A 14,933-nucleotide genomic window follows, 5' to 3' on the forward strand; every position below is an offset into this window, starting at 1 on the left:
ATCTGTCTCGCGCACAAGGTTTGCAGTAAACATACACGCAGTGAAAACATGATTATTGTACTCTGAAAACATCGGCCACAACACCTACCAGTCGGTAGAGATGTCTACTGCTATTAATAGGAACCGCCTTAACATTGGCTTAAATATATCATGTACTGTCTGAATCAATCGATTTGATTTTTATTTTCAAAGTCAGCATCCACGGCATGATCTAGATTTTTTCTGTCCTCTCCAGAAGTTACTTTGACAAAGTCCAACAAACAGTCTCATGCAAAACCATGTCAATCAATAACTGATGAAATCCAGCTTTTTTTTTTACTTTGATCAAATAAACATAATCCCCGGGACCAAGGACCTTTGAAGTCCTCAACTGCGAAACTCCTTTTTCTAATATTTAGAAAAGCTTTTGATGTAGCATCTTCTTCCCAACATCAATCTTTCAGAAAATGTGCTCCTCATCATTCCAAACCAGGATATTCCGCACTCCCCCCCATTTTTTTTCTTTCCCCCAACTCTTTAAAAGCAGTCTGCAGTTTGGGTAGCAGTCATCTGCTCACCATGGGGCCCGGATTAGAGGAAGTAGTGTGATTACTGTTGGCACGAAGTGTGCACACACAGACCATATGTGAAGCTGTTGTATCTGTGGCCGTAACTTCCTGAATGTGTTGGCACACCACTCAGATTTTAGTGTTAATTTTTTTTTGTTACACTTGTGTTTTTCCAATCGTTAAAGGCCGACTCTTTCTGGGAAGGGTTCTTGAAATCATTTAGATGTTATGGTGTGTTTTTAATACAGCGCCCAGTGTAACAAAGACATTAGCTGCTCACATGTTTCCTCCTCTGCAGTGACATGAGGAAACACTAAATGCCATATTCTGATTGGAGCTGGACCTATGGGGTAGCACAAACAGGCCAGCAACACCTCTGCCTCCATAAATATGTAAAGTCTCTGGCATGTTCCCCGTTGAATGCTGTGAATCATTCATACACCCTCGCCCTCCCACTTCCTCCACCCATGCCCCCGCCTGGCCTCATTGGGGAACGACTAGAATAAACAATGTAAATAAGTCATGATGCCTACAACTTGTTGGCATGCGCTCACACAAACCCCCAACACTACCACATGCAGCAGAGGTTCTGCAGTGGAGAAGAAGGAAACAGTCGATAGCTGCAGGGAGACGGCTGCGGCAAAGAGATTATCATAGACTGAAGTTAGCGTAATGCTACGAGTTTGAAGTTATAGGATCAAATATCTTTCAAACATGAAATGTCTCACATATTCAGGGTAGAATTTTCTTTGAACAAGTTAATTGGAATCTGAAATACATACATATATACATATACATATATACATTTATATACATCTTATATACATATACACACACACACATATATATATATATATATATATTAACTGTCATTTCTCCTGCTGGGTGTGTTTAGCCATAATGTCCTCGTTCCGAACCTATTTAGAGAAAACATTTCCCATGGGCTTGTTTGGACAAGATAAGGCTGGATGCTTGCCAATTATAAAGCCGCCAATCAAACAGTGGCCAATTAATTTTCTACAATAGAAAGGCTTTATCGAAAATTATGCCCATGAGTTCGTTTAGATGATGTCATTAGGAAATAACTGGAAATATTGCTAAAAGAACTAAATTGAATAAGATACAGTATATGAATGTTCCAGATACAATTAAATAGGATGGAATTTTTCAGCTGCAGTAGAAGCAGTTGTCAGAGTACAATGAACTCTAGTATTATATTATTTACTTTTTTAAGGAGTATGAGAGGGAAAACAAATTCCTGATTCCCTCTTAACCTACTGTATGCTACTTTATAATTATGTTATCCATAATTTCAAGTTATGAAACATGTTGCCGATAATCTGACAGTGCATGATGGGCAGTAAAGATTACCATGAGCTAACAGTAGATAAAGGGAGATTATAATTTACATTGGATCTAAACTTTACAAATTACAATATATAGGTGAAAAAATATAATTTTATTATTATTGATAAATTATTCCAATTTTTTATTCACACTCTGACGGTGACTTCTAGAACATGTCGAGAGTTGATTTCAATACAATCGTGAGGCCCTTTGCCAGAGTCAGACAGACTGACTGACTGACTGACTGACTGACTGACTGACTGACTGACTGACTGACTGACTGACTGACTGACTGACTGAAGCTACTGGCGAAGCTACTGGCACTGATGAAAGAGTAGTAGTAAAGTATGTGTCTCTGGCTGAGACAATGAAATGGAAGGGAGACACTGGGAAGACATTGGAGGGAGATGATTAATAGTGAACTCCATTACTGAAGGGCTTCACTCGTACGATGTTCTCATCTCCCTGAGGAGGCTGCCCTGTACTGCAGGCTGGGCTCACACTGTTGTTTTTTTTCATTACCAGAAATTTCCTCATAACGCCACGGCAGAGAAAACAACACCCCCGGGGGTTCAGAGGCAGGAGAGTGGATGCTTTAAAACACCTACGAGGCCTTCAATTAATCCTGAGAGCACGGTACTGATTCAGTTGTTCCTTTCTTGATAAAAACACGACCAAACTAAAAACGGACCGCCGAGGATGATGAAAGCGTCTAAACACACAGCAACCACGCCGCCGCCCTCGTCTTTTACGTCCGGATAAGACAGAGCAACCGGAGCACAATCAAAGGCATTGTCACCGCTGTATAATTAACAAAATCCCACAGTTAAAGTTGTTATTTATTGATCCATTCACTTGTTTAGTTCCATTGACAAAGCTGAACTAAAACGACCCTTTTTAAGGAGTGTTGCCACGATCATGAATAGCCTATTGGTGAAGTAAGCCCACTTTCCAAACGACACTTGGAAAAGCTTTTTGGAGTCAATAATGGACTGAGATTGATGTGGAGTGGACACGAACATAGCTCATTAAACCCAGGGGTGAAAAGCTCTCAGCAGGCCCTCGACTGCATGGCTGAGCAGTCGCTGTCAAAGGCGACCCAATGGCTGGATGCACTGGTTAAAGGACCTACTTTAGTCAAAGGTGCTTTATGTTATTGTGTAGAATAACAAGCTGGCACTTAAAGCAAGGTCGGAGGAACAGCGGTGGACGTCGCCAGTGACAAGTCCCTCTTCACGGCCCTAAGAAAGGACTTTTGTCTCAATCAACCTCACACCTCAGAGGCAGTAGACTGATTTTTAAACGATGTTTTTATAGCCCGAGTTCATTCGTGGTCCAAGTCTATATTTAGAGGTACTAAAGACATTCTTAAGCCCCTGGCCCTCCCCCTCCCACCAATCCCCCAAGGAGCAATTGTATTTGTCTTAAACATAAAAAGTGATTTTGACATTTAAAAACAGACCAGAAATATATTCATCTGCGAAAAAGCTTGGTTTATCTTCACTAAGTTGAAGGTATTCAGCTCGATGTTTTTAACCATATAAGGGCATCACAGAGAATGTTAGCAGAAATGTACTGGGTACATTATTTTTTTAATTTGTTGTCAAGCATAGTTTTTAAAAAATGATGCTTAATGCCACTGAAAAATGTATTGTGTTATGATTTTGTCTGGAAAAATTTAAGTTTTTTTAAAATAATTAGTGAATAACAAAGAGAACAATGTTGTTCCAGGTGGAGTACCAGTAGGAGTCACATTAAAATAACAGGGGCAGGAAATTGGGAGACCATCAGTGAAGGCAGACAGATAAGTGAGCTGTAGGTAATGGGAGGAAGCCAGCGGCAGCTGCCGTCAGTGGTGATATCTCAATGGAGCAGACGTAAAGCTTGAGAGGATTTGGTAGACAGTGTCGGCTGCCAGGAAGCTTCCGCACTGGGGCTTAGATACTGTAGCTGTCTCAGTGGCTAACGAAAGGGCTAATGCAAGCAGTTTTTAAGTGTTTGTTAATGGAATAGCTTCGTCTGTTTGTCTTCCTTCCATGCAATAACCTGATTCTATTTTACATAGAAAAACTCAACTTTTTTTTTCTCCTCCCCCAAACTAAATCTCCCCCTGGGCTTCTGTTATAAATCATGGCTGCTGTCTGCTTTAATGCCATCCCCACTTTATAAGGATATACATGTATCTGATTTGCAGTCTTCTTGAGAGGCAAATGAGAAAGACCTTTCTTCCTTTGGGTCTAACTGTGGCTGCCCTTTCGCTGACAATGTGTCCCACATATACTGAGCCAAATCCTCAGACAAGACGGAGGAAGAGCTGTCACTGTATCCCTTATCATCTGCCACAGCATTGTGGATGTCAGGACTCTCACTCTTTTCATTTCTTTCACCCTGTTTTTTTTTCTTCTCCTTTTTCCTCCCGTTATTCCTTTTGCCATTTTCCCTTGGTATTCAGGCAGTTAAAGCAATGCATATAATCTTAAACCAGCCAGACCTAAGCCTCAAAGAGTCGTTCAGATATGGGCAGATGGAGTCGAGCTAACCTGTAACTGCGGGCCTGAGGCGATAATCATTTCAAAACTGCAAGGGGAAATGGTTTTAATAGCCCTGCAAAGGTAAGGTTTGCCTGCCTTATCACACCTGGCAGATGCATCAGAGGAAAGGAAGGCAAAAAGGAAAACAGTGGAAGGGGGAGGGAGAAAGAATCAGCTGATAACAGCTCCTCCCTGGGGAAGGATAAATCTGGAATTAAAAAAGTGCTTCCTTCAGGAGAAAGTTTGGGGGATTAAGGTAAGGTGCCTGGGCCCTCTCCTCCCACCTGTACCTCAGCCCCAGCTCACCTCATCCTCCTCCCATATCAGCCAACTGTTAACCCCTGGAATGAGCTTGTCGAGCCTTAAAATGTGACTGACAGCCACCTATATGCTGACCCTTGGGGGTTCAGCAACATTCCTTACAATTTAATATAAATGTCACTGGCCGCTGCTTTGTTTTCCCCATTACCATGTGTCCTCTGTGCATTGTAGCCAGCGTTGGCATCAGCTTTATCTGCTTTCACCTAAAGCTCCTTTCATGTTGGGAAAGTTTCCATCATAGCCGACCTAAATTGAAACTCCAAACCCACAGTTTCAAAAGGGCTGTCTCTCCTGGTTTGTACTTGACCTGTGAGGTGATTCAGAAAGCTTCAATTGATGTTTTATGGGGAGCACGGCCCTCGGTGCAGTGTTGGAGCACAGCTATAATATTCCACTGTGGAAAGACCTGGATTCAATCTCCGGCTGCAGCCCCTGGTATTTGACGGTATTTTCCTCTGCTGTGTCAGTCTCTTTCATCAGGTCGGTGTGCGCTGGTTTAGATTTATGTGTGACCCATAATTGCTCACTTCTGCTTCAAAGCGAAACTTTTATGTAGTGGCTCTAGAAAATGTTACCATTTTGTTGTTTCTGTTCTCACTGTCATCTAAAGCTACATAAAGTAACGTCTTGGCAGGGACAAAGTAATTATTATATAGAAATAAATACTTCTAAATAGAATTTAGGTTTTTTTAAATCTATAAAAAGCTAGATAAATTGCTATATTACGAAACTCTATTCACTGCAAAAAGTGATAAATAGATATTTTAATATTTACACAGTTAAAGATGAATTTAATTCAGATTTTCAGCTGAACCAAGATTTTTGCAAAGAAAAAAAAGGGTCTCCACTGTAAGAGAAAGGGGAGAAAAACGGGAGTTTAGCAAATACAGTGACATCCATCATCATTTTTTTTTTTCTTCTTATGTGACTGACAGTGATTTACTGTTATGCTGTACATGGTGCAGAAATTAAAGGTACTTTAATTTGCCTTTGGCAGTCTGACCATTACATACTGTTACCTGAGATTTTTTAATATTTTGAAATATTTATTTTTCATTAATACATTTTACAACTAAAATAATACATTAATATTTTAGTAATAAAAATCTTACAAGTAAATTTAAGAGACTTTTTGTAATAAAATCTAACTAAATGGCTTTAAATATATCGCAGTAGCGGAAAGAGTACTGATAATTATTCTAAATTATTTTTAAGGGATATGATTGCTAGTTTCTTACGTCTCAGCAACTTGGCTGGTGTAAAAATCGCAAAAACACTTTTTTAACACTACCGCACTTGAAAAGTATCTCTAATAAAACTGATGCTTTCCTTTGAACTACAACAGTCTCCTCAATGCACTGTACATTTCTAAAAGATACCACAGTGAAGAGTCAATAAGGATCTCAAAGCAACCTGCATCACATGCTTCAGTAGTTTTTTGTTTACTTAAAATAAAAGTAATCATCGCAAATCACAAACCTCCCACCGATCCACGGACAACAAACCTCCGCTGCAATCACCTTGAAACCAATTTAATCTACGAACTGCTCCCTGTGATGACTGATTGTCGGCGGCCATGTCCCAATGACAGTGATTCGGCTTTAATGGCTGATGGAGCATGTCACCAGTCGCACTGTAACCTGCAGTTTGATATGCTGCAGGCCGAATCTTTTGACAGCCGTGATAAGGGCTGTCACACTCAGTCAAAGCAATAATGTCCTGTGAAGCAGCCGGAGATGAGAGCGTGTCAGCCTTCTGTGTACCTTTATTTGTCTGAGACAGAAAGAAAAGAGTCTACAACTCTGCAGAAGTTGAAAATACAGGAGATGAAAAAGTGAAGCTGACTTGCGTATGACGCAGAGCTGTTCTGACAGGAAGAGAGAAAGCCGAGTTTTTTTTTCCTCTTTCTGTCATTTATCGCACTTTTAAGTGTTTAGCTATGTTTAACGCTGATCAAGCTGCAGGCCGTAGATAACTTACAACCTACCGATCTCCTTTAAGTATTCTTTGTGTCTTTCTCTGCTCTCATCTCTCAGAGGCATAGAGAGTGTTGCTATCTGCACGTTTAATGCCATAATTAATTCCCTAACACCTCTGTCATCTCGACGGTGCAAATTATTCTGCTACATACCTCCAGGTATTAGTTAGCACTCCATCTAGTGAAAAAGCAAGGTGAAAATTAAAGCTCTTCCAGCCAAAAGATCCCACTGGTACAAGAAAAGAAATGTGATTGAAGGATTAAGTTTACTTAAGTTTTGCTGTTAAGTCGTTAAATAACACTCGGATTTTAACTCAGGTATTGTGTAGAAATGTACATGAAGCTTTAAACACGTATTGGGAAAGGTAATAATCAGCTATTTAGCGGTGATTTGACCCACAGAAAATCTGAAAAGTTTCCAAACTTACAAAAGTGGTAACTGCTAAAAAAAAACAAAAAAAAAACAAAACAGTCCAATATAGTTTTCCCCTATGTTTTAATATGGAAAACATTTTTTTAATTAGTATTATCCTTTGGGTTGCCACATAAGAGGGAAGAAAAGTGCACGGTATTGAAATGAGACAAATCCTGCATGTTTGAGATGCCACTTTGTTAAACCATAGGAAAGAACAGGTCAGTGTTCCGCATCACAGCACCCTGACAGTAATACCCGCAGGCTGACAGGGGTGACTCGAAATTCAGCGAATCTTATGTAAAGTCTACTCCAACTATCTGACTGGAACTGAATACAGGAGAGAAGTGTATGTCTAGCATAGACGCTATGAACAATTTCTGTAAACGCTGTGCTTTACAGATACAAAAAAAATAAATAAATAAAATCACCTCAAACCTTTTTTGTTCCTTCACTTTATTACCGAACTCTTAGGATTACAGATGAAACAACTTTGAGATTAAAATGCAATTTTGGGGGTATGGAATGTTCTTTCAAACTACTTGCCAAACTATCCTTCTCCAAGAAATACAGGGTTTTTGTATGCAGATATAAAACCATTGAAGCTTACTGGATATAGCAGGAGGTTAGATGATGATCTTCCTCGGCACTGAGGCACACTGGGCCTCAGCTGGAACAGCAGCTATGTTTATAGCCTAGCGCCCGGCGGTAGACTGCTGAATTTCAATTGCCTTGATAAGCTTTGCTGCTCACTGTTTTTCCTTAATTCTCACCATCTGGCTGCCCTTCACCAGCATCCAAATCCATCTCTATAATCCGTCCTCACTTCCTGTCACCAACACCTCCTTTTGTGCCTCTGCCCTCTTTCATGATGTGGCTGACTGCTGACTCTTAAGTCAACTGTGGTGGAAGCTTAGCAACAGCTAACCTTAAGCCCTCCACATGACTTTAAGTCTGAAGGATGCGGGAGTCATCGTGGAAGAGTGGAGACATTTCGTCTGCCCCGTTGTCTTTTACTGTTCAACTGCTCTTGAACCAAACAGCCTGACCTGTCAGTACAACACACTGTTATTTCAGATGTTATTACGTCACAGAATCAGTGCGTCATCCATGATCGTCTACGATAACAGCAACCATGACTGTTCTGTAATTTGGAAACTGCCAGCTCACTAATGTGAGTAATGTCTGGACTTACAGATAAGGAAAAAAACAAAACAAAACACTTAACTGTTTTATCATTTTCAAAAATCTATTAATCCCAATGTTTTTTAGTCTAGTTTTTTTAAAGAGGTTTATTGGGCTTGCTTTGGTCTAAAGATTGAAACTGAGATTATTTCATTTAATGGATATAACAAAAATATCTGTTTTCGCTTTTTATCAAGTTTCTATTTGAGATGGGTAAAAAACAAGATGTATGCTCTGATAACACAGCTCACGAATGGCAAAAATATGATAATAAACAACTTTTGACTTACCTTCATCACGAATAAACAACTTTTGACTTACCTTCATCTTGGGGTGACACTGGTTCGCTGGGTTTTAATGGCGTCGTCCGACCAATCTTCTCGTTATGTGGGTCCTCTCAATTCTCTACAAAGGATATATTTCATTACGATTTTGGCTGGGTCAGATATTGAAACCTGGTCAGGAGAAATTTCTGATGACATGTAAATTACGTTTCACCAATGACCACAGACTGGGCCGCTCAGACTGTGTGTTTGAGTAGGTGTATTAGAACATGGATTTAGTTTTTTTTAATATGTCTCTAAAAGAGTGCTTTTCACTGTGTCTTCCCTGGCTAACTGTAACCTTTACTGATGGAAAGCACTTGGAAACTAGAGTATACTGTACAGACTCACTGCCACCGTTTTTCTTTTGTTCACTCGCTTACAGTGCACACGATACATTCTGCTCCACGTAATAGAGAATAGCAGGTGGAGCAGTGGCCCACGCTTCTCGCTCTAAGTTTAACCTGTGAGATTCAACACCCCCTGAGGTGGTGTGACACGTCTCTCCCAATGGGTGCCTCTGTGAGTATTAATAAACTTTGGTAGAAACTAAACTTGTGTCAGTTACTGCTGCCGTCAGCTATACCACTGAAGTCAGCGCTGTCTCGCTCCAGCAAATTCCCTTGAAAGTGTGACCTGCCGTTTTGTCAATTTTTTTGTGTGTCTTTTTCCACATATTGTTTGGTCTTTTATTGACTTTTATCACGTGTTTATGCTAAAAACCTTACACGAATACTACGACCTTTTAAAAGAAATTAAACTAAATTAACGTGAACAATAATCTTAACCTTTCATTGTTTTGTTAGTACATTCACTGATGAATGATCAATAAATCATTTTTTATTTGCAAAAACACTCAAGGTCAATTCTTCAACCACAGGGGGATTTATAGACACTGATTATGCCGAAAATCAAGAGATGACAACGCACAATGGCCCGAAGCCTTGGAATGAGCCACTTCCTTTCACCTCATTGAGGTTCCTCAGTGCCTGACTCAGTCATCCTGTTGGAACCGTACCAAGACATTATTTATTATCCATTCACCAGAGACAATTCACAGCTCAGCCAAACAGCAGTCTCTTAAAGGACTGTTGCACTATGGGACAAAGTGTGAGGTCATGTTTTTGAGATAAATCATTAGACACCTTGCCAAAAAGTTCCAGTGATAGTAGATTGGAAGTGTTCTATATGATGCCAATTGAATTCTCCAAAAGGAACAGGACCACAAAGAGCCACAGGAGTGAACATTATTCATGGCGTCACATGGTAAAAGACCTGGAGATCCAAAAACAATACTGCAGGGTAAACTCTCAGTGGTACAGTCTGCTCTGGTGTATGCATTTATGTCTACGGTCCCAAGATTTGGGATAAATTTAACAAAAAAAACAACAAAAAAAACAACAACAACAGGGGAGCAACTCAAAATGCCAGAGTTTTATTCTCACAATTTAAATAGCATGCCTTGAACTAAACACATCTCCCTGTAGGGTCTGCTCTAAACTGTCAAGATATTATCAATATATTTTAATCAACATTCCAATGTTTATGAACTGATGCTGCTGCTTTGCGTCAAGTATGTCATTCTTCATTTAAGACATGATGCGTCTAGTGATCTCACTTAATTAACTGGCATGAAAGACTGTCTCGTCACGCAGCTGTGAAAACAGCGTTGGAGAAAAAAGAATGCACCACTACATTTACTTGTCAAAATTAAAGGCTACGACTCGTACTTGAAAAAACTCATGATATGCTGGCATCATGGAATATTGCTATACTTAAAACTAAATTATCACACTTAAGGTGGCCTAATGTCTTAATCACATGGGGCCATTAAACTTTTATGGGTATCATTAATCTCAGGCACTCAGCTGCTTTGTTGAGACCAATGTTAAATACTACTGTTTTTTTTTTAATGCTGCCCCCTCTTGCCATTTGTTTCATGCAAAAGACCTACCCTTGGTGCAACATTTCTCAACAGACACTCATTTTCCAGCCTCTGTGTTTGTCTTAGTTTTTGCCCGGAGCACATTTTCTATCATGAGCCCACAATGTTTCAGTGCCAATCCTGGCTAACCAATTACAAAAAGCCTGTTCTCACCTTCCAGGGCGGTCGGGCCCTTTGCTAAGAGTGTGTCAGCCATCTTGTCCCCTCATTTCTCTATTTCCATTAGCGTTCCTGGTCGTTGTCACCGTTGGTCCATTCTGGGGTCATGAACCACAACTATGGGCCGTAATTGCAGAATGTCAGGCACTCCAGTGCCTCTGCACCCACTTAATGAATTGTCACCTGTTTTAATTTGAAATTACATTAAGGTGAAGCATAATAGATTAGCAGGGTTGATGAGGTTGGTCCGAAAAGATAATCCATTTCAAATTGCTGATTACCTGCCTAAAATTATTATAAAGAGACACATAAATTGGATTACCAAGTAATATAATCTGATCGGATACTCCTGATAGCTATCATGGCCGAGGCAAAGAGCTAATCCTCACCTTAATTTACATGATCATTAATGTTATTTTAATTAACCCTTTTCATCTCTGGGATGTTATCGTCACATTCTTATAAATCTATTAATAAAACTATTTAAATTCATGCAAATGTTACACTAGTGCAAAACATTCTGTACTTGCTCTCTCTCTCTCTGTGTGTGTATATAAATCTACATATAGGTATACTATATATGCACACATATACAGTGAGAGGGACAGACAGAAAGAACAGGGGGAAGACAGAGAGTGCACAGATTATTTTGCACTAGTGTAACATTTGTTTAAAGTTCTTTATGATTACATTAATTATATACAATTACACCAATGGAAACACTTTTAAAGAGAGAATATTAAAGAGAAGTCACGTGTCGTTTTTTTCTTGCAGCCAGCAGGGGAGTATGGATATAATGGAACATTTCAAAACAACAGAACAAAACAGAGAAAAAAACTTACGTGTAAAGGATATTTGGCCAATACAGGTCAGTCTGATCTTGAAATTGCTACAGAGAACCTCTGAAAGGACAAACAATCACAAGCACCTGCGTCAAACCTCACAGCTTTCAATTAAGCAAGTACATCATCAACACTGACTCACTCACCAATGCGACAGCCCAAGGCAATAACGATGACCTACCTTAACTCAAGCTGTTACACCAACACCTTCCCATCCTTATTTAGAGCAGGACACTAATTAACACCTCAGCTTTCAGTTAAGCCCTACAATTAAAACCAAAAAGTATGTGACAACAGAAAACACACTGGATGGATTTGAATGACAAATCATTCAAGTGCATATTCTTTCAAAGCTCCATCAAATTTATTTGCATTTTAAAATACGTTCAACCGCACATAATCTTGTTGGACTCTCATTTTCACTTTGTTTATTTTATGCAACTAATGCAACACAATTACTGTACCTGGATATTGTAGCGAGCCGGTGAATTGACGCTTCGACATACGACCGCAGTTTATATATTACTATTTGGTGGGTGCACAAACGTGCACAAAACAGTTTGTGCACCCACTGTGGCTGCAGGTTTTTGTTCCAACCACACACACCTGAGTTGACAGGTTTAATCAACTGGTCTCAGTCTTCAGACAGCTGATTGGTCAAACTATGTGCTCTTGGTTGGTTGGAACAAAAACCTGCAGCCACACGGCCCTTTGAGGAACATTTTGGGCATGCATGCATGGGCCACATCCGAAGGAACAAAACTTAGTTCCCTTAACCGCAACCAAATAACTTTGCACTTCGCGTACTTTGCACTTCCGTGTCGAGAATTTAAGGACTGCCCACTTTCTGGCTCTTGACCAAACAAAGTCTTGCAGGCTCAAATGTACTTTTTAATTGGCTACTGCCAGAGTGAACCGCGTGAGGCATTTACATAAACTACGTAAATTTCTAAACTACCTAAACAGCCTGTTAATATACAGAGCATATATATATATATATATTTATATATATATGATGTATATATATATACACATACATATATATATATATATACACATACATACATACATATATAGACATAATGGCATGCCGTTCAGGAAATTAATCCTTGAATATATATACAAAAAGTCTGAATTTATATATATATACAGAGTCTGAATATACAGAAAGTTTGAATATATATACAGAAAGTTTGAATATATATACAGAAAATTTGAATATATATACAACAATAAAGCCTTTTTGACCACAGTGCCCCAATCAGGGCGGAGCTACACCTGCCACAGCCCCTGTATACAATCTTCGCCAGAAAGTCATGTTATATTAATAATCTGTATTATCAGGGTTAAATGTGATTATTAATCACACAATGATGCAGCACAGAAGTTTGTTATAGGAAAAAAAAACAGGTCATATATCTACTTTGGCAGTGCTACCTTTCAGTACTGCTGTGGATGATTGACAGAGATTTTGTCTCCCACCTGCTGTAAAATGAATGAAATAATTAGTTCAAGATTCGTTCATGATTCACTTGTGACTCACTCGCGAACGGCACATCACTAGCTCGTTAGGGTCATAGATGTGGAGGTGACAGAGGTCGTTGTTCGGAGACCGTAGGTTTACACACAAGGGATGGCTGTAGAAGACGTCACACAAATCCATGTAAATATAGAAGTCTGAAAAAAATGCCTGGAACCTGATGTGAAGACCAACTCCTCAGATCAAACCATAGACGAAGAGTGATTAAAAATTATAATAATAATAATAATAATAATAATAATAATAATAATGTTATATAACAACTTTAATAACTCACTATACAGAAAACACTTACCTGCTGCCATGAATTCATCCAGTGGTTTCCAAAGTGGAGGGTGGTCTCTTTTAGGGGGTGCAGAATTCTTACAGGTCCAGGATCGAACAGCAGGTCAAATAAATTCAATTTTTTAGAATTTATGTTTTATTGACTTATATTTACTTGACAATAAATGTTATGTCAATTCAAAATAGTCAACATAACTTTATTCTGAAGTTTACCAAAGCAAATATATCACAGACCAGCTACTCCGTGTTCAACCCTCAAATAAATGACTGATTGATATTCTTTTCTAAAGCCAGCAAACCAAGGCCATCCTGCCTGTGTTCGCTGTATGAGTACTGAAAAGATGCAGCGCAGCAAAATAACCACACAGTTAGAAGAGTGAGTAGAGAAAGCTTTCACTCCAGCCACTGAGGACGGGACAAAAGAAGCAAAGAGACATAGAAAAAGTATGAATCTGACTGACACATCCTTTTCTTTCATACACAGAAAGAAGCCCGGTCACACAAAGACTCACTGAGTGTGATGCACTTCTATACCTTTGGTCTTCTGTCTTAATACTTCACCTTTCCTTTTGGTTCCAGTAACATCGATTTTAGCAACGTTAATATGGACTTACTGTTAGTGTCACATTTGAGGATGATGGAATTAAATAAAACAAATGGAAATGAAACATCCAGACACTGACCTTCTCATGAACAGTATCCATACATATTTTTTCCTCAATTAATTACAACCAAATGAGAAAATGTAATGAAAAATATTAATAATTCGGTCACAATGCATGTGTTGGTGGTTTCTTGGGAGTCTCTCTCAGTTTCTTGTTGCTAGATGTGACAAATCCTAATGACAGTATTATGCAAACTAAAAAAAATGTATACTGTGTACACACAAAATACTTCATAACATTTACAGAAAAAGGAAAGTCCTGTTTAGTTTAGTTATAGTACGTCAAAAAAATCCTTTTTGTGTTTTGTATGTCAGACAGTAAGGCCTTGTCATTCAGATCATAAAATATGGATTACAATTACTGCTTTGCTTCTTCTTTGCTGAGCTACCAACATAAATAATTCTAAGTGCGAAGGCCTACGTTTCAACCCTCCCAAGTGAATCAGCTGATGCATTTTTCATTGACCAGAGACTCCATTAGACATGCTGATAGATGTTTCTGACACTTGTGCCGCACATTTTCATTCATCCACGCAGGGATGATTATTAACAAAGATAAGCAGAGTGAAATGACACACAATTACACTATCGACTTACACACACGCGCACACACACTGGTTTTTGATGGCAGCCATATAACATTTCACTTTAAAGAAGCCAAGCAGACAAACTAGTGCTGTCAGGAGCTCTGACCTAAAATCAGAAATACATTTCCGATATGAATAATAGCCGGCATAATCACATGGCTGGCAAGTAACCCATCATTATTTATGACCCGGACTTGTAAATATAGAAATGGAAGCACATTAACCATAGTCACAGCACCTTAGCTTTTGTACCGCTGATTTATCAA

At 39.1% G+C, this 14,933-nt stretch overlaps 1 long non-coding RNA gene across 2 annotated transcripts in view; it reads right to left on the bottom strand.

The window, feature by feature from the left end:
• Positions 1 to 12,383, bottom strand: part of LOC103377034 (uncharacterized) — a 62,693-nt gene extending 50,310 nt beyond the window's left edge. Inside the window, exons 1-6 of one of the 2 annotated variants that reach the window (XR_521355.3) lie at positions 12,056 to 12,376; positions 11,773 to 11,855; positions 11,592 to 11,651; positions 10,744 to 10,932; positions 8,644 to 8,727; positions 6,996 to 8,186 (exon numbers count right to left, since the gene is read on the bottom strand). This is a non-coding gene — a long non-coding RNA (uncharacterized LOC103377034). Of the gene's footprint in view, positions 1 to 6,995; positions 8,187 to 8,643; positions 8,728 to 10,743; positions 10,933 to 11,591; positions 11,652 to 11,772; positions 11,856 to 12,055 lie in introns of those variants that run through there. The other variant, XR_003049414.1, reaches the window with a different exon arrangement.
• Between the last annotated feature and the right edge of the window lie 2,550 nt (positions 12,384 to 14,933).

The sequence above is a fragment of the Cynoglossus semilaevis genome, chromosome 3 (assembly GCF_000523025.1).
Source record: "Cynoglossus semilaevis isolate Cse_v1.0 chromosome 3, Cse_v1.0, whole genome shotgun sequence".
NCBI classification, from domain to species: Eukaryota; Metazoa; Chordata; class Actinopteri; order Pleuronectiformes; family Cynoglossidae; genus Cynoglossus; species Cynoglossus semilaevis.